At 47.0% G+C, this 20495-nt stretch overlaps 1 pseudogene; it reads left to right on the forward strand.

Moving 5' to 3' along the window:
• The first annotated feature begins 386 nt into the window (after positions 1 to 386).
• Positions 387 to 18690, forward strand: LOC147008942 (uncharacterized; annotated as a pseudogene).
• Positions 18691 to 20495: the final 1805 nt, after the last annotated feature.

A 20495-nucleotide genomic window follows, 5' to 3' on the forward strand; every position in this document is an offset into this window, starting at 1 on the left:
GCTTTCTAGGACAGTAATTATTTATGGGGTCACTTGACCACATTCATTCAACCCGAGAGCGACAAGCATGAGACTTGGTTCCTATAATCAACGGTTATTGCCAAATACGAAAATATCAATGACAGCAGTCTTTTCATGTACTTTGACCCTGACAGCATCCTTCAACACTGAACCAATTACCCCATTCAGGATGGGGAAACTGACCCGACCCCGCCCAAATGCCGGCTGCCGGACCGTCAGCCTCGTTACCGTGCGTGTATATTCTTGTAACGAGGATGCCTGACCACGGGAGCCACCCGGAAGTCTTTACATGAAGTGGGTCGTTGATCAGTGAAGTGAAACGAGTCTTTACCATGGAAGTTTGAGGGCTCCTAGGGGACGTTATCATGGAAGATGAGGTATTTTCAATACGATACATTATAATTTTCTGCGCTCCAAGTGTTGGTGCTCGTAAGCCAACCAAACTCGTGCGCTGGGTTTTCACTGTCATCTTTACTTCCTCACACACACACACACTGCACCGAACACGGCTCGACTTTGTTTTCTCTAACCCAGTTATTTGCAGACAGGAAATTGATAAGGGATTGAGGGGCACCGCACTCCACTGGTGCGTATACCTCATAAATCGCCATGCTGCCATACGTACCAACACCAAGTGTGCATTTGTGCACGCCAAGTGCGCCGGCTATGCTCACCCATTTGCATTGCCCCCCAAAAGTGCGTGTCAAAGGGCTGAAATTCTCACACTGGAATTATTTCCAGTGCATTCTAGTAGATTCAATGCTGCATAATTCCATTTCCGTAAAGTAATCCCATAATATACCGTCTTGACAAAATCTCAATGAGCACTCCAATGACCTAACACCACCACCACACCCATTTTGTGCCGTGTTATTCTCCAAGCATGCTTACTGCCTTACGAATTTATTACACTTGATTTCTTCATTTTAGGTTTGTTTCCTGTGTCGGAAGAAAGATGATAATCCGCTACAACACATCAAGGACGACGATCAGTGGTCAAGGGTGCTAAATGCCTCGGATCGACGAAAGTGTCAACAAACGGACATGTTTCAGGAAGCTACTGACAGGGTTCAAAATTGCCCAGACAATTCATGCCTGCGATACCATTCGACCTGTCTCAGTAAGTTCAGTGCTGTGAAAAAAACGTAAGGCTCAGGATGAAAGCAGCAAACCTCCAAGCCCAGCTAAAAAGACACGCTCAATGTCTGGCTTTTTAAAATGGAGCCCTCGAGGTGTCATAGTTGACAAACGCTGTGTTTTCTGTTCAAAAGAAACGATCCAAATGTGGAATAATCGTTTGAACCATTGAACCTGATGCTATCTATGAATGGTAGCAAATCAGTTGTGGCATGTGCGAGAGCGAACCCAAATCCTACTTCGAGTCAGAAAATTCTGGCCCTTGCTCGAGGAACGGACGACCTTGTGGCTCCCGAGGGCATGTACCACAATATTTGTCGCTTGAAATTCCTTTGAAGCAACGGTGCTGAGGCTGCAAGTTGTGGATATGATTTCGTTGCACCCTCAGCTGTTCACAGGGTAGCATTCGAAGCGATACAGGGATTCAGACTCCCAAGTAGTAGCAAAACGTATTCCAGTCACAGTCGCATCTGTAATGGAGTGAAACAAATCAGAATTCCTGGCCAGTGGTGGGATTTCTGGGGATATAGAAGGATACACCACACAGAAGTTGCTGGATAATTTTTTTTTAAAAAGCCTACAAGGACAACCTGTGCTGTGGCAAGAAGTCGAACAACACAGAGAATTTCATTTACCCGCCATCTCTGAGATTTGATGATGCTGTAGTGGCTTTGAAAAATACCACTGTGGATGAACAGGAGGTATGATCGAGTGCAATGATGCTGCGATCGGAGATTCTACAAATGGAGAAGACCCAAATTCCGAGCCCTCCAACCGTTGATTCTCTGAAGAAAACCACCCCAGAAACACCTCCGCTGACAAAACTTTTCAACAGAACACTGATGTGTGGCGTTGCTGAAGCACCATCAGCCGCTAAGGAAAGAAAGTGTGAAGCGCTCTCTTCAGATGCAGTCTATACCGTATCACAGGGAAATGTAAAACCTTGGAAAAACACAGCGCTAGGGATTGGACTTTGTTCAATGTTAGGAAGCAAGAGTTCAATAACAGTACTGAACAGACTTGGTCATTGTGTGAGCGACAATGAATGCAAAAGACTCGTGTCAGAAATCGCGTACACCTGTGCTTCAGGAGAAAAGGAGACACCGGCAGGACTGTTGCCCGACTCAACTTGCAACTGGTAAGTGGCTATAAAACATTTCTGGAAGAGAGGGAGAACGTGATGAATCTTACAATCAGTTCAATGTGCATTTACCCGAAAAGATCACCCAGGACGCCCCCATTTTGATCAAAACTGGGCGATGAGATAAACTATTGAACTGGGTGAGGACGAGATAAACTTTTGAACTGGGCGAGAACGAGATAAACTATTGAACTGGGCGATGACTATGACATCAATCACCCTTATGGAAGTTATTCCTGTCCCTGTGGTGCGATGTTGGACGACCTGCGCGCTCTGTCGGCATGTCCGTGCAACCCACCACCACGTAGTGGTATCATGTACCTGTAACTTCTGCAGCTATTCATCTCACAGCATCCATGGCTTGCTTTGCCACATCCCTCAGTGAGAGCACGACTCTGGTGGCGGGGGGGGGGGGCACAGCATCTTCATGAATGCACAATCTGCCATAACCGCTTCTTCACCACTCGTGGCTTATCAACACCAGAAGCTCCGCCAACCTGACGTTTGGAATCAGATGCGGATCGAGAAATTGGGGCAAGAACGACTCTGTGGTCTGGGCCGTGGTTGTAGAAGAAAAACTTGGACCATGAGAGAAACTCAAAAATTGATGGCTTTTTAAAAAAAAAATAATTTGGCAAAATCAGAGGGGTCAACACCCGAATCACAGCCCACCTTCCTGGTAAAACTGCCAAGCAGGTAAGTGACAAACGTCGGTACATTGCAAGGACCCACCCCAGAGAAAGGAAATAGCAACGGAACACCGAACAACCCCAGGACCTCATACGTACGAGCTTAGAGGGATAGCACTCGGAGGGCAAGATCCATGGGTGCTGACTCTGGTCCCGCCTTCGGCTGCTGCCAGCCCAATCGATGAAAGTGGTACATCACGTGCAAGCGAAAGACTTACAAGAAGTCGGAATAAATGAGTGCCCAACGCAGGGCCGACGATCGTATACGGGGACAAATAAGTAATTGGGCCAGAGATAGAGCAAGAGGATGGGCTCAGCGCTTCCCGAAGACAACTTACGGTCACTCCCACCCCAAATGTTTCGAAACGCCACGCAAACCAAAAAGCACAAGTTTTGCCTCAACAATCGAAAACAAACGAGCCAGAAAATGCACCATCAGCAGCGACGTGATAGAAAAGGATTTTAAAAACAAATGGGAGTCGCAGGACAAATTATTTATGTTTGCCGGCTTCCACACCCTCAAGGGAAGAGAGACCAAGATGGGCAACAGCAATACATCACACAGGGAGAAGTTGACCGAGCGCTGGGACAAGTAAATTTGGAAAGTGCACCAGGACCAAACAAGGGTGAAACCCAGGATTCTTCGTGACGTGGAAAAGACACAAATTGCTGAAAATACCGTTCAACAGCTGGATTAGCAATGGTGTCATACCCCCACAAGTGAAAGAGTGCCAACCGATATTAATCTCAAACACTACAGATCCTGACCAACTAATGTATCTGACCAATTGGAGGCCCCTTACCATCGGTTGGACAATCGCGAGGACATTCCACCGTATTCTCGAAAATAGGCTTCGTTGGATCCGTCAAACGAGTCCGCACAAGCAAGGTTTTATCAAGGCACCAGGCTGCAGTGAAAACATTGCCACCCGAGCCAACATCATGAGAGAGGCGAAGCAAAATAAGACGAGAGCCATGGTAATGATCAACTTTGCCAAAGCATTCGAGTCTCCCACAATCACATTTGCACAGCCCCACGCTCCAAATCTATCCCGGCCAGCACAATCAACTTGATCGCCAGAACCTTCGTCGGGGCCTCGACAGCATTTGACAAACGAGGGAAAAGGAAAATTTGGCTGCAAAAGGGGATTAAACAGGGAGACCCACTCTCTCTTCTGTTTAACTCGGTGCTCGATCATCTTACCAGTGAGCTCGTGGACCGGGATTCCATACGTGTTCTGAGCAAGGGGCTCAGGCGACTCGGACGTTAGGAACGCCCTCGAAAACTGCGCAACAAATGAGCAGAATCAAGTTCTATTGTGGAAAGACAAGAGAAGTCGGGGTGGGGGGGGGCCGACGGACAGAATGCAGGAGTGTACGAGACTCAGTGCGCAAATGCGAACGATATGTACCAGGTGAGAGATAGGCGACGATATAAGGATTACGATGACACCGGCGAACAGGCGAGAAGACAATGGCGCGAGAATGAGTGGACTTGTCTGGTGTGGTTGGCTTGTTTTGCATTCGCCGATGATCTGACCTGAGTCAGTGGGTGCTGACAGGGGATGCAAGTTAGTTTGGACATCCTCAAACGGTTTTGCGATAACACGGGACGAGACCTCAACGGAGCCAAATTCAAAGGGTTCTCCATGCAACACGGTCATGACTACAGCATGATCTACAATGGCTGCAACAATTGGACTTTAAGGAGAAGAGATTGACATGTTAGCTCCCGGACAACACGTCAGTTACCTCGGCACCATGATTCGCCCAGCGTCAATTATCTGCCTGAAAGACTTGGCCTCGACCCTAAACAATGTCAAAGCGACGACACATGCTGCTTCAATCAAAAACCATGTCGTCCCAAGGCTCCACCAATTAGCACAGTGACACCCCCAAAAATCAGCTTCGCAAAATTGACCAAACAATCAGAATGACGGATAAATGAGCGCTCCACCTGCCAGACTCCGGATGGTTTTCTGTTGACAAAAACACGGGACGGTGGAATCGGATTGACAAGTCTCGCCTTCGCTTTCCCACAGATTAGAGCGGCCAAAGATTGGGCCTTGGTCCATTCTCTCGATAGTGTGACCCACATCATTTTGATAGGTTCCTCCACCGGCGCCTCCGTCCAATCCCGCTTCACCAGATTAGGGCTGAAGGTGGACGCGTCCGGGAATGTTTCGACCACCGGTTAGCGCAACACGATTAGAAAACGCTGGTACTCCCAGCAAGTTTACGGTCTCGGTGTGGCAACATTCCGCAATGACCCGATCTCCAACACCTGGCTGCACAATTTGAGGCTGGGCCAATTCGGCACATGCGAGCAGCACTCCAATTGCGTTCCAACACCTACCCAGTCAGGGCCACATTGACCAGGAGACGGCCTGAGTCCGACGGAACCTGCAGGCAGTGATGAGAGGAGTTGGAAACCCTTTTCCATGTCCTCTCAGTTTGTCTAGTAGTTAAACGCAACCGTATTCAGAGGCATCATAGGGTGTGAGATGTTAGCTGGACTGGCCGAAGAGTGGCTGGAACTGTGAAAGGGAAAAATTAATCACCGGAGAGCAAGCGGAAAGCTACAGACCAGATCTAGTTTGCACTAAACAAGGATACTCAGCTAAGATCTTAGCTATGACGATCGTATTTGAAAGATACTCAATCCTTGGAACAAGCATTCACTGCTGAACTGTAGAAATATAACCTCTCGCGAAGACTTAGTGCAACAGCAAGAGACCACACAATGAGGCAGACAAGGTTTCCCCGTCGAAGCGAGAGGAAAATGATTTCCCCATAACTCGCTCATTTTGGAAAGCTGAGGAGTGAACAATGTTAGACGAGCAGCCATTAAAATCTCCAAACCGACTTTGCTGATGTCCCTGGATATGCTTTGTGCATTCACTGGAGAAGCCCCCGACAGCCCGTCTTTACGGCTTGCCCTCGCACTTGGGTCACATCTCTGCTGCTGACCTCCCTTCCACCAGATACCCGAGCCCCCACAAAAAAAAAACATTTCTTGAAATTGCTGCATGATCCATTGCTTATGAGACTGTACTCCTCAGCCTGCCCACTGCTGGCCCATCTTCTCACACTTACTCTTTCACCATCTTTATCTCCCGACCCCCACCCAGTCATTTCACGAAAAAATTTTTTTGCAAATTGCTTCATGATATCAATTGCTGGTGCCTCCATCTAATCTTGCTTTTCCCCATTGGCCTTTTCACCTCCCACTCCCTCACTTCGCTTTGTAATATGGAATCGGCAAAGCCGAGAAGCGAATGTAGAATTCTTCTTACATTCGCTTCTGACTACCAATAACTTGTTCACAACTGCAGACTTGCCAACTCTACCGTGGTACATGTAAGCGCCGCACAGCTGATTTTGACGCAATTTCTGGTGACTTCGGCCTGGATTCGGGATCAGCGAACAAATAATGTAAATCACGATTAAAATTTTTTTGATGATGCGGGAGATATCTTTATTAAAATCAGTGGAGGAAATATACACTATGTCTGATATTTGGGTCTTTCATGTCTCCGAAGATGCCTTTATCTCCCGGGACGCATCATTCCCCACAACAAAAACCGGAAGCAAAAGGGTCATCGCCGATGACACGTATTCCAAATTGCCAGAGTATTGTGTTGTTGTTTCCTATTCTCTCATGTGCACGTATTGAGTATGAAGCTCACTACGTTCGCTTATATATAATAAAAAAAAAGTAACTCATGAAACACCACATCACGAGACGGCGTCCCTCCACCCCATCCATGCCCTTCAAGGGATGAGTCCATGCAGGTGTAGACATGGATATAGATGCAGCCTGCTGACACTTTCATCCACCAAAGAGCTCGATTGGCACAATTGATGCTTTGGGTCAATAATAAAACCCGTTTGCTTCTCATGTAACCCACCCTGCCGATGAAAAAGCATTCCTCCACCCCTCCCATATCTAATACCCCACCCGTCACCTCTAACTGCAGTTTGTAGGAGCCACAGATCACAAATAATGGCGCAGGTGTATTTTCCTGTGTAAAAGAGGGCTCTGTCGACCCTTTACTTACCCCTGTCCCCTCTGTCCACCCGCTGCTTCGATCTGTTGTCCCTGCGCACCGCGGTCAATCGGGGGCAGACTGTGCAGGTAAATGACCGTGGGGGGAAAAAAGTGGAGCTACGTCGACCCTGTTCTTGTGCTCGGTCGCTGACCCATTTCCATGGAAAGACGGTGCGGAAGAACCCCAATCGGTTCCACTGGCGCGAACAAGGCCGCGACCATGGCCGTGAATGGTCGGGAAACCCCAGGCCACAGGTAAGCCCGGTGCGTTCAAATGGGTAGGAACACACCACACACAAGTCCACGATCCTGGGGAGGGAGCGAGATTGTCTGTCGACCCTTCTGCTTGCTCGTTCAAGGATCCGAGTCTCACGCGCCATCGCCTCCGAGGGAAGTGGGCCCTGGGCGTAGTCTTTCCACAGGTGGTAATGAGAAATTATCCAATGGGCACACCCCGGATGCAATCTGACCTAACAAGAGTATCAAAGATGTGACAAGGTCACCCGTTTTGCCGAGGAGAGAGAGATCGTTTGAGATCGGGGCCGAGCCACACCACGGATGTGAAATGGGGGACGTTTCGGCCCGGTCATATTCCTCATCCACACGGGACGGAGGCCACTGGGGCCTCAGTCATGAGCCCCGTGATCCCAAAACATTTGTCACGAGGGACAAGGGACCGTGGGCTGCTGACGGAGCCGCACAGATCTGGCCATGTGGTTGGTTGTCGCGTCGAGAGAGTTAGGCCGGGTTGATCAAACGGCCGAGCGTGACAGGACCCGGTACCTCGACCTCTTTCTCCCTCCTTGCACCTCACTCAGGAGGAAGGGACAACGGAAGATTCAGGACAAGGGTCAGGCTTTGCTGTCGGGCGAGATTCATCAGGTGCGCCCTGGTTGCAATCTGACCAAACGGGAGAGTGTCCAAGATGCAATAGGGTTACCCGTTTAGCTGAGGAGAGATCGTTTGAGATCGGGGCTGGGCCATACCACCAATGCAAAATGAGGGATGCTCTTTCCCGGTCAGACCCCTCATCCGCACACGACGGAGGCCACTGTGACCTCAGCAGTGAGCCTCTCCAGTTGACCCCCATGATGCACTTCATTGCATTGTTAATGTTGCTGTGAAGTGCATGATGAGGAATGCTTGGGAGATGCTCTCAAATGAAGGGAGATTGTTGTTCAAGGCTTCTCATCCAAATGTTGTGCAAATGTTCCATTTCCAAGTGTCGAATGACTGCGCAGCCATGACAATGGAGTACGTTGAAATTAACATTCCATAATTCCCTCTCTCAAAATGACATGCTTTCTGAACAATTCTCTTGGCCAATCATGTACCAGATGGTTTCTGCTCTTGAGTTTATACATGATCAGAACATTGTGCATTCTGACATAAAGATCCATTTCTGCAATCTGGCCAATTCTGAGTGGACGTCACATGGACATCTTAAATTTCAAAATTTAAGTTTTGATTGGACAGATTTTTATGACTTGAGGTATTCAGATCTGGAATAAAAAAAACTTCCTGTGATAATGTTAATTGACAGTGAAAATGATCTTGCATTATACGAAAATTCGCCAATTCTCTGACTGCGAAGGGCAATAAGTGAGTTGCATTACATCCCGACCAGAGCTCAGCAGAGTTCCACGCATCTGCCCAATGATCTGACATCACTGTCAGTTTCTCTGCAACCTCCTGACTGGAGACCGTTCCGAGTCATTTCCAGGAAGGACAACTATTTCTTCCTTGATTAAAAGTCGCTGTGAAGTGCATGATGAGGAATGATTGGGAAATGCTCTCAAATGAAGGGAGATTGTTGCTCAAAGCAATTTGCAGCATTGACAAGACCCCACCATTGTGAATAAAACACCAAAGGTGAGTTTTCCTTTTGGCCTTCTGGATCGACACCGGTGTATTGTTGAACTCGTATTGTGATGTCATGGTGTTGATGCCAAATAGATATGACACCATATTTGAGTTTTGCTTCATGTCGATCAAGATTCGAATGGGAAGCATGTCCCCATCCTGGACCTTCACCCACCAGTTGAGCTGTCCTTCGAGTGGCAAGGAATTGGAGGCATTGGTGAGAGTCCGAAGAATGGTGGCAACACTTGCTTTTTGAATGCAACGCTCCAACGTCTCACATGTTCACCACCCTTGGCAAACTACGTGCTGTCGAGGAAAGACTGTGATGACGGTACATACCTTGGTCTGTTCATATTCAATAACTTATAACTTCTCCACCCTGAAACCATAATCGTTCATTTGCATGATCATTAAGTTTTTGTTTATCACATGCAGGTGAACAGACATCACATACACTGTGTGTGATGCAAGTACACAGTCAAGACGTAATCGGATACAAGGACACCGTTCCTTCCATGGCCCTTCGTTTCACGCCTCCAAAGCAAGTACAATGTGCCCTGATGAGAGTGAAACACCATCACCAACGGTGTTTGGTGGAGTCATTGTATACTGCAGTCTGAGCTTGTGTGCACTGAAAAGAAACATTGCAGGAAGATCCATTGATACCTTCATAATGATCCACAGATCCTTGTGAGTGTGAGAACAAAAGGTGGAAGAGTTCCTTGTGAGCAAACAGCCATCCATATCGAGTGCCCAACTGTGTCTGCAGATGTCCTCCTGCAGTTGGGTTACTTTTTATGAGAAGGTGGGTGGAGGGATTTGCACTCCAGCCACTGTAAAACATTCCAAAAAGCATAAAAAAACATTTCTGAAAACTCTGTGGGAGAACTGCCCTTCGCAGGGAAGTTCGCCGAATGACAGGATTGTGGCAAAGCCTTCGGGACCCAAATCGGAACCTTCCCGGGTCAGATTGCGGTAGTGCGTGTCGGGGTAGTGTTGAGGTGTCATCCACCACACTGCGGTCTCCTTGGGTTAACTTGAAGTGGTCTTCAGGTAGGTGCCTGGAATGTCCGATCCCCTGTTATCTGAGCTCAAGCGTTTGGACATCAGCATTGCAGATCGGATTGTGGCGAGATCATGGCAGGTGGTTACACCTCCTATTGGTTACCATGCCCAAGGAGTTAATGCAACTGTCCAATGATAATTGAAGTAACATCGGTCAACGAGCATGAGATGAAGGATTCGTCATTCCTTGGGTTCATTTCCCTGGTCTCTGTATATGCTCCGACTGAGGCGAGTGATCTCACGCTCGAGTCTGTGGTTGATCAGTCCCCCAGTGCCGAGATACTCTTCCAGTCTTGAGAGATTCCAATGCATCGATTGGAACCGATAGGGATGGTTATGAGACATGTTTTGATTCCCAAGGGTATGGAACTGTGAACCAGAAGAGCACAAAGTTCCTTGACTTTGCAATAAGTCATGGACTTTGGGTGGCTGGTTCATGGTCTCATCACACAGACTGGTGGTATGGCAAAGGAGATTGATCATGCACTCGTTGATGGTCGCTGGAGGATTATCCAGAACTGCAGGGTCTTCCAGAGTGCTCAGTTCAATACAGACCAGACCTATTGTAGCAACTCTGAAGTTACAGCTTCAATCCAGGAGAATGGTACCATCCCAGGCCAACGCTGGATGTCGGCAAGCTCAAGGATGAGAGGGCCGCTGAAGAGTTTGCGAACAGGCTGAGTGGGGATTTGGGGGGTCTGGTCGCTTTAGCGGATCCTGAAGAGTTAAAGTGCCTTCAAGACCACCATTCTTGATGTTGCCGGTCGATGTCTTGGAACTCACCGCAGGGTGAAGAAGAATCTTTTCTGTCAAGGGCCACTGGATACCATTGATCAGTTGCAGAGGCAGGCTGAATAGCTGAGCTGTTCAGGGAGCTGAGGTGTAAAACTGGACAAGGAGGCCGATGTGCGAGGAATCTGAGGGGGTAGAGTCAAGATGAAGCTTCATGCCTGTGTTGCAAAGCGAAAGACAAACTCAACGAAGACTGGAACTGACGAAGGTAAATCTACTTTGCAAGATGAAAAGCCACAAGGAAACGCCGAGCGAGAAGAGTTTAGCCATTTCAATTCCACTCAGTTGATGCAGAGTGGCAGCGTGATGCTTGCACAGCTTTATATCTTCAGTTTGAAAAACCAAATGGAGAGAGTGCTGGTGGTCATGACTTGCTTCTCACTCGTCCAGACATGCGGAAGATGAAAGTTATAACGCCAGATGGCAACTGCATGTTCCGCTCGCTGTCCTATGTTGTGACGTGTTCTGAAGACCACCACGAGGTAGTCCGTGCTAAAGTACTCCACCACGAGACATTGCTCCCTGTATGCTGGGACATATCAAAATCTATTCGGGACTGAGCACCTGTTTAGGTGTCCGAAGAACCTGCATTCGGGACAAAGCAAACATCCTGACGAGAGCTGGCAGCTTCGTGGCGACGTGTGTGACGTGAGACGATGTGATCACATGGTTTATTAAATTGCCGCCTTCGCCATCGAGCAATATTTCCATTGAGGTGCTGAAGACACTTTCGTGTCAGCTCTTCTCTTTGGAAATATAATTTGATAAGTATTACCACCAATACTTGTTGACTTGTCGAGAGCAAAGTGTTTGAGTCAGGTAAATCTGACCTTTGCAGTGCACGTGGTTGTCGAGTTTTTACACTTTGGACAGGTCACCACTCCGAAGCAGGTACTCGAATGGCTCAATCATCGCAGCAAGCTGGAACTCGTGTTGCCAACCTCAGAAGGATGACAAGCTGAGTCAATCCCACAACAAAGCAGGATTTGAACTGAGGACCCGAAGATACCAAGCCCACCACCCAAACATCAAGCCAACACCAGGCACGGTTACTTGTTGTCTCTGATGTAAATATACGTCACAGTTCGAATCTCACCAAATCGGGAAAATTGTTGAATTCTCCACGAGTTGGGCCTGACAGATTTGTGGATTGAGGTTTTATATTTCACAATTTGAGAGAATATTAGGAAGTAAAATGTCTTCCTTTCTCAAAGTGAATGGGTCAGCTGGTTTACGGTCACTCAGTGTTAAAGTTACAATCCGGGACGGGGCGTGTCGAGAAATCGGATTGTGCTATTTTTTAGTACGATTGACGAGTCACCCCTTCAAGGAAACCAAAGAGATAGTTTCCAATGGTTTAAAATCGATAGTGAGCGGCGTCCGTTTTGTCGCACAAAGAACCAGACACTACTTCGTTGGAGGGAGGGCCTCGTGCTCCATTCACCCTGAAGGTACTGCTCCGTTATTTACATGACAATTGTGGTGAAATACAATGTCAAGCGAGCCTGTGGGCATGAGCCCCACCTGGTGTTCAATGATTTGTTGATTGACATGGCCCAGTTTCTCAACTTTAAGCATTTCCTCCCAAGAAGTGGTTTGCACAATGATGGACAAACACTGAATTCTATGGTAAAGATACGACACCCTGATGGTGATTTGTGTGCTTGCTCCACGATTATCCACAAATCCACCCGCACATCCCCACCAGCAGTGAATTTAACTTGGTAAACTCATTGATTGTGAATAATGGGGTGCCGATGTGGCACAACCTTGATGGGCCAAATGGCTTCCACCTGTACCCAATTTTTTGGGAATGTATTTGAATACAAACGATTGCTGACACCCAGGGAAGCGAACGAACACCTTGGGACATCCCATGATGAGCATGCGAGGAAGCGAAGGTATTACGACACTCCGGATGTTGTCGACTGGGTGAAAAGAAAGTTCGAGAGCGAGAACATGCCACTTGTCTTGACTGTTGCTCTGAGCTGGCATGGAGTCTGGGCGCCGGAATCTGCTGCCATGCTCCGCAGACGAGGCCAGTCAAGCTGACCTTTGGCTCATAACCGTGATGGTTGTGGAGAGGACCGCTCTGATTTTCAGTGATCTACGCACTACCCACAGGCATCAGTGGAAGGTTCCATCTTAACTCCAGACAAGTGCTGCATTGCAATTAGGACGTACGACTGGACGCTTACGACGAGACGAGTCACTCGGTTGACCATGGTCCAACCAGCTGAGCGACATATGAAGGGCAGAGTGCACACAATGCACCTGAGGGGGTCTGCTGTCTTTTCCCATCCCTGATATGACTGCTTGGCTCACCTAATTGGGGAGGTCTCGACGGCTCTCCCACAGGGCACGCATTCGAGTCTCCTGGCATTTCTCTACGTGGGATCAAGCGTCCAGACGGCAGGGACGATCGGTGCGTTCGACTCCTCCACCCCCCGGCATGAATGATGCCGCCGATGTCTCGGTATCATGTATCGGCACCGAACAGCGTCTTCAATGAGGTACGTGTTGGAGCGTCTGCAGGAAAAGGTGCAAAGTGGCGGCACGATGATGGATTGACAGCATGTTTATGGTGCCTTGAGGGTTAGGCGGGGGGTATCCCACCCTGGTGGGGACAAGCAAGCGTTCGGGGCTCGGACTACGCTCAGACTCCATCAGTCAAATTCCTCGTCATCGAACTCGTGATACATGAATGGATGAACGAGATTCCCACTGTCCCGATCGACTATCCAGTGAAACCATAGAATGGGATTGGTGGGATCAGCATGGAAAGAAGACCCATTTGCACTTGACTAACCAGACTGAAGGGACGAGAGCACCATGAAATGTTTTCTTCACCAACGGCTGGAGACGAAGGAGCAATCAGCCAGACTAAATTGACAACACGTCATTGCATTAATGTCGCTGTGAAGTGCATGATGAGGAATGATTGGGAGATGCTCTCAAATGAAGGGAGTTGCTCAAGGCATCTCGCAGCATTGACAAGACCCCCATTGTGAATCAACCACCAAAGGTGCATTTTCGTTTTGGCCTTCTGGATCTACACCGGTGCATTGTTGAACTTGTATTGTGATGTCATGGTGTTGATGCCATATATACACACACACACACACACACACACACACACACACACACACACACACACACACACACACACACACACACACACACACACACACACACACACACACACACACACACGGTGTCCCAAAAAATGTACTCACATTTTGGCTCCTCATAAGTCATTGAATTTTTCATTTATTTTCAGATCAAATTGAGCCCAATAGTGGCAGAAGGTCAACTAGGTTTTGAAGAAAGAAAATTTTATCATAAAGTGCTACTGGAAGCACGAAAACATCGTGGAAGTGCAAAGACAATTTAGAAGACATTTTCACCCTGCTCCACCAATGCGACGCACCATTGCTCGCATCCGAGATGAGTTTGAAACAGATGGAACTGTGCATGACATCCATAAGGAGCGTTCAGGAAGCCCACGGTCAACCACCCCCACAAAGGAAAATCAGTTGCTGGAAACCCTCCACCGATCCCCATGGAAATCTCTACGAGAAATGGCTCGTGAGACAGGAATCCCAAAATCAAGCGCCCATCGCATTTTGAAGCGAATTAATTGGAAAAGTTACATTCCAAAATTAATCCATGCTCCAAATGAAGATGATCCTGACCGGAGAGCTGAAATTTGTGAGTGGTACCTGGGCAAATGCGAAGAAGATGCAGCCTTTCCATCCAAAATTGTTTGGAGCGATGAGGCCAGCTTCAAGTTAAATGACTCAATTAACCGACACAAATGCTCCGACTGGGCTCCTGAAAATCCACGTTACTATGGAACTCCATTTAAACTTACCAGGGGTTACTCCTTAAATACTGAGCACATGTACGGTGCCTTTTGAGAGCGTCTATCATGAACTTTTAAATATTGTTACGAATTTGGAATTCAATTGCACACAACATACAGGTTCCCTTAGTCAGCTATGTCGATAATTGCATGTTCCCTAGATAGCTCACCAGTCACCTTTCATTGTTTAAATGTTCAGAGATCAATTAGATGCGCTGCGGATCAATTTAATAGTTAGGGAGCGAACAATGGAGACGTCCCTCCCCCTGTTCTGCGAAGAGGAAGAAGAACCCTGCGGTGACAACAACTCCCTCCCACCCGTGGTTGAGCGGGGGGCATAGATCACGAGGGCATGAGTCACGCCGGGTGCGGGGGAGGGGGTGCAAAGGATAAAGATGACATCTTGTCTTTGTTCGAAAAGAGTCCCGTTCTGAATCCTGTGGCAGAGTTCGTGTGCTGAGTCCCGTGGGAGGAGTAAACTTTTTTGCTTTGGAGAGAGCAGAGCAGTCGTTCAGCCATCGGGTTCTACTTGGCTTGAGGCCTTCGGAAGCTTTTTGCTTCAGATGGCTCAGTGAGCTTCAGCTGCTGCTTTGTTTTGGAAGGAACTTGAGCCGGTTGTTCAGCTCGAGCTGCGAGTGGAGGCTTCTTCCTCTTGGTTCATGGAGCTTGTCGTTCAACATTTTGTTTCCCGGCTTGGTGCGACGCATCGGCCTCTTCTTGGAGTTGGTTCCTCGGGGAAGCGACGATCGACAGGAAGGATCGGCGCTTCGTCTCACCGGCACGTGTTGAGAAGCGCGGGAGGATTCGCGGGAGCTCGAGAAGGAACGCGGCTCACAGCGATTTGGATTCAACTCGCTGGAGCCCAGGACCGGACAAGTTGAAGACCACACGAGGTGGAAAGGTTCGAGTCAAGCTCTGAGTTTCAGCTCACCTGTCCTCCGAGCTGGAGCTCGTGATTAAAGGGCAAAGGCCTCAGCCACCGGTGTGTGTGTGTATGTGTGTATGTGTGTATGTGTGTATGTGTGTATGTGTGTATGTGTGTATGTGTGTGTGTGTGTATGTGTGTGTATGTGTGTGTATGTGTATGTGTGTGTATGTGTGTGTATGTGTGTGTATGTGTGTATGTATGTGTGTATGTGTGTATGTGTGTATGTGTATGTGTATGTGTATGTGTGTGTGTGTGTGTGTGTGTGTGTGTGTGTGTGTATATGTGTGTATGTGTATGTGTGTATGTGTGTGTGTGTGTGTGTGTGTGTGTGTGTGTGTGTGTGTGTGTGTGTGTGTGTGTGTGTGTGTGTGTGTGTGTGTGTGTGTGTGTGTGTGTGTGTGTGTGTGTGTGTGTGTGTGTGTGTGTGTGTGTGTGTGTGTGTGTGTGTGTGTGTGTGTGTGTGTGCGTGTGCGTGTGCGTGTGCGTGTGCGTCTAATAAGTAGGAACTGCTGTTAAGTGTAAATGACTGTACAAAGTGTACATAAGAAGTAGTTTAGTCGACGGTTGTAGTTCTTTTGTTGCTTGTATAATTGCATATGTGTTTTGCCTTATTCAATTGCATAAGTGTTTCATTATAATAAATGTCCATTGTCCTTGTGTGAATGTAAACCTGCTCGTTTCGTCCATTCCCTCATTGACTGAACAGTGAACATTTCATGTGTTGGGAGTTAGAAAGCCGTTGGTTTGCAGTAATAGGGGGACATTTGGACCGACGGTTCTCGGCGATTACGCCGCTCGGAATCACGCACGGACAGGCTCGCCTCGGCGGTTTGTTCCGTATGAGATCCGTCGAGGGTGAAATACCCCGGTAGTTGGATCACGTGGGTATTTAGGTACATTGAAGATTGGCAATCGATCCAACCCCACGTGATCTGCCGATTGGAGTATTTAGGTTCTTGTACAAGGACCCGTCACTCGGAGTTATCCGGGCAATTGGTCGGGCCGACTCGACTTGCGGCTCCGTTGGCGGCCGACCCTCGGCCAGTAACAATATATTCGGGTATTTGCTTTAAAGTTTAGAAAAGTTCAGTAGTTCACGCGAACACGATATATCGTAAATACAATAGTACAATACATTATGACGCATTTCGCTATTGGCTTAATTTGGGCACGTGACGAAATATCGGAAGTTGTTGTTGTTCAAAAAGTTTTTTTTTTTTTTTTTTTTTTTTAAATTTTAGCCGACAAAACCATATATATATATATATATATTATATATATTATATATATTATATATATTATAATATATATATATTATATATATTATATATATTATATATATTATAATATATATATTATAATATATATATATATATATAAATAAAAGCCTGGTGTTAGCGCAGTGGTTGGGGCAGCGGCTTGGGATCCAAAAGATCCTGAGTTCAAGCCCCGTTGGGCCACTGAATTAATACACCAGGGGGTTGACTCAGCCTGTCATCCTTCCGAGGTCGGCGAAATGAGTACCAGTATACTGGGCCGGTGTATCCTCTGGTTAAAATAGGTGTACCATATCCCTGTGTCGTAAGAGGCGACCAGGGTTGCGTCAGGAAGGGCATCCGGCGTAAAACATGTGCCAAATCACTATGTGGATCATACGGATGATCCGCTGTGGCGACCCCTAACGGGAGCAGCCGAAAGAAGATATATAGACACCATATTTGAGATGACTATTTGAATGGGAAGCATGTTCCTACCCTGGAGCTTCACCCACCAGTTGAAATGTCCTTGGAATGGCAAGGAATTGGAGGCATTGGTGAGGGTCTGAAGAATGGTGGCAACTCCTGCTTTTTGAATGCAATGCTCCACTGTCTCACATTTCCAGCACCCTTGGCAAACTACGTTCTGTCGAGGAGGCACGGTGAAGGTGCGTATCTCACTCTGTTCATGCTGTTGCGGGCCGGGTGGGGGGGAGAGCTGTCTCGAGTTCCCACCATGAATCGCCTTGCACCGAATCCCGTGCCGTGTCCCACGCTGGTCAATGTGCCTGCTCCATGGTGCGCCACACAGCATGCCTCTGCCTGTTAGCAACTGCATCGTGACGGACGTGTGGGAGGATGTCTGCCATCTGCGGGAGGCATTTGTTGCCGCTGTGGTGAGCGAAAAACGATGGCAAGATGTTATTGCAACCCCATGCACAGACCCGACCAAAGATGTGTTATTCGTGCCCTGTTCTGTACGATAAAGTATCACGGGCTGCACGCGACTCCGCCATTGTGCACATGGTCAGCGCGCTAGTCCGCCTGCCATCGAACATGTTTCGTACAGTATGCACGTATCCGGCATGGCCCACGTGGTCAGCACTCACGTTCGCCCGATTCTGCAGTCATGCGCACGGGGCCAACCCTGATCTGTGTCAGGAATTGAGGGGAACGATCGGATATAATAATTAGATGGAGGTTCGGAATGAAAAAGAAGCCGGTCCCCAACTTACGATTTTTCGACTTTACAAGGGTGCGAAGGCGATACTCATACACCGAACATGTGTATTTGCCGTCGAACACAACCGCACTCATTCAACCAATGGATCAAGGCGCAATAGCTGCGTTCAAAGCAGACGATTTAGGACAAATGTTTGCGCAAGCTGTTGAAGCGACAATCTGGCCAAATAGTCCCAGAGTTTTGGAAAGGTTTTAACATTCGAAATGCTACCTGGAACATCACTGCAGCATGGGAAGAAGTTCCAAATGACCGGCATTTGGAAGAAAGTTTTGAAGATACGTGAACACATTCAAATGCTTTAACAAAGATTCTGTTGATGAAATAGTAAGTAACAAGATATTGGTGCTCGGAAAACAATTATAATTGGACATTGCGAAGAACATTCATGAGCTTGTTGGCATTGAGGCTGAAGAGCTTTCCAATGAGGAGCTGATCAAACTGGAGGAAGAAAGAAGTAAAGAAGAAGTTGAGGCAGAGGAAGAAGTTATACCAGAGGCACCAAGAAAGTTCACAGCAAAGAAAATGGCAGAGGCGTTTGTTACCATCAGCAGTGGCATACGGATGTTACAAGAAATGGACGTCAATTCGAGATTTGCAAGAGCTGACAGGCAGATACAGGATGCTCTTGCTTGCTATTGAGAAATATATAATGAAAAAAAAAAAGAAAGAAAAACTGCACAGTCAAAACTTGATATCTTCGTGAAGAATACTATGCCTGCGAAACCATCAACAAGTGTCGATGCCCCAGTGACTTCTTCTAGCTATTCGAGCCTCAGAAGAGAGAAATTGATGACAGTCACCAACATCCCATCATCATCCTACAGCAATTAATTTTAGTTCAATGCTTCAAATATTTTTCAGGCCCAGTGTGCTTTCAGCTGTGTACGTTAATGGTGAGTACCCATACAATCATTCTGTTTTTCACTTTGAGTGCAGTATTCAATAAATTGCACGAGATATTCAACACTATTATAATATAGGCTTTGTGTTGGATGATTTTGCCCAACTGGAGGCGAATGTAAATGTTCTGTGCACGTCTAAGGTAGGCTCGGCTAAACTATGATGTTCGGTTGGTTAGATGTATTAAATGCATTTTCGACGTACGATATTTTCAACTTACAATGGATTTATCGGGACGTAACCCCATTCAAAGTCGAGGACCGACTGGAGATAGAAATATCAGATGAAGAAATGGAGGGGGGGGGGGGAAAAAACAAAAAAAAAAACAAAAAAACACAAGAGGTGCCGATGTAATCAAATCTAGAAATGGGTTGAAAAGAACACGCCACCCGTATCTTGCACACTTGTGTCCTGTACGACATGCTGTACCGGCCTCTGGTTGCTGACCACATACAAGCCCCCTTGCTGTAAACCATAACAGTTTAAGGTCCGATAACACTCAAAAGTACTGAAATTACAAAAAAAAAATATATATATATATATATATATATATATATATATATATATATATATATATATATATATATATATATATATATATATATATATAGCCCATGGGAGTTTCATCGTGATGTCCGATCTGACTTTTCACACCACTCGTTCTGTAAAATGTAAAATTAATAAAACAAACCTCTTCGGAAACACCCCGAAAAATTCTGCCAAAAATCTACTGAAAGGGGCGTAAACCCACACGACGTCATCTCCAGAACAAAGGCTGCTCGTAAATTACTCGGGTTGGTGGTCTACGTGATTGTATTGGCTTTCTGTGAGTTTCCACATTCGATTGGTCGACTCAAACGCTTCGTTCATTTCTGCTGGAAAAAAAAAAAAAATTTGGTTTTGAATAATGGATGACATGGACTTTGATTTGTCTGGAAGCGAGAGTGAGTGTGAGAAATGAAGGATTTTGGTCTGAATCAGATGGAGAATTGTCGGATAACGTAGTCGTGGGAGGTGAAGTTCAGGCAGCTTGAAATGGAATACGGCCTTACCAGTTCGAGCCCGAAGCAGGACAAGCAGAGGAAACTGCGATGAAATTCCGAGTGTTCATGATATGATTATCGGGAGGACATCGAAGGAATAACAACTGGTTAGACTAAATCCTATTGGTAATTCAATAATAAAAATTTGACTTGCATACTGCTCGATGTCAGGAATATTTTGGTGAGGTGACGTGACCAGCGCAGCGGACATGTTGCTCCGCGGCGAATGAATCGTAAGCAAGGCCAGCCCATGTCATCGACCGTATCTCTCCGCACATAAAACGAAGCAATCTCGTGGTCCGGATACGATGAAAACGTGTGCAGAACACACCTTGCGACAATTGTCTGGAGTTGTCCGATAAATCTGACTGTTGCATTTTTATTTATTTTATTCCTGCTGTCATGTCGCGCCAGAAGAAAAGAATAATAAACGAAAGCTACAGCACGTCAGATTTATCTGACTAGTCTCGACTCGAGTTGACAAGTAACTTGTATTAGCAT

This window comes from Eptatretus burgeri, chromosome 18 (genome assembly GCF_056783735.1).
Source record: "Eptatretus burgeri isolate ZD-2024b chromosome 18, Ebu_testis_v1, whole genome shotgun sequence".
NCBI lineage: Eukaryota > Metazoa > Chordata > Myxini > Myxiniformes > Myxinidae > Eptatretus > Eptatretus burgeri.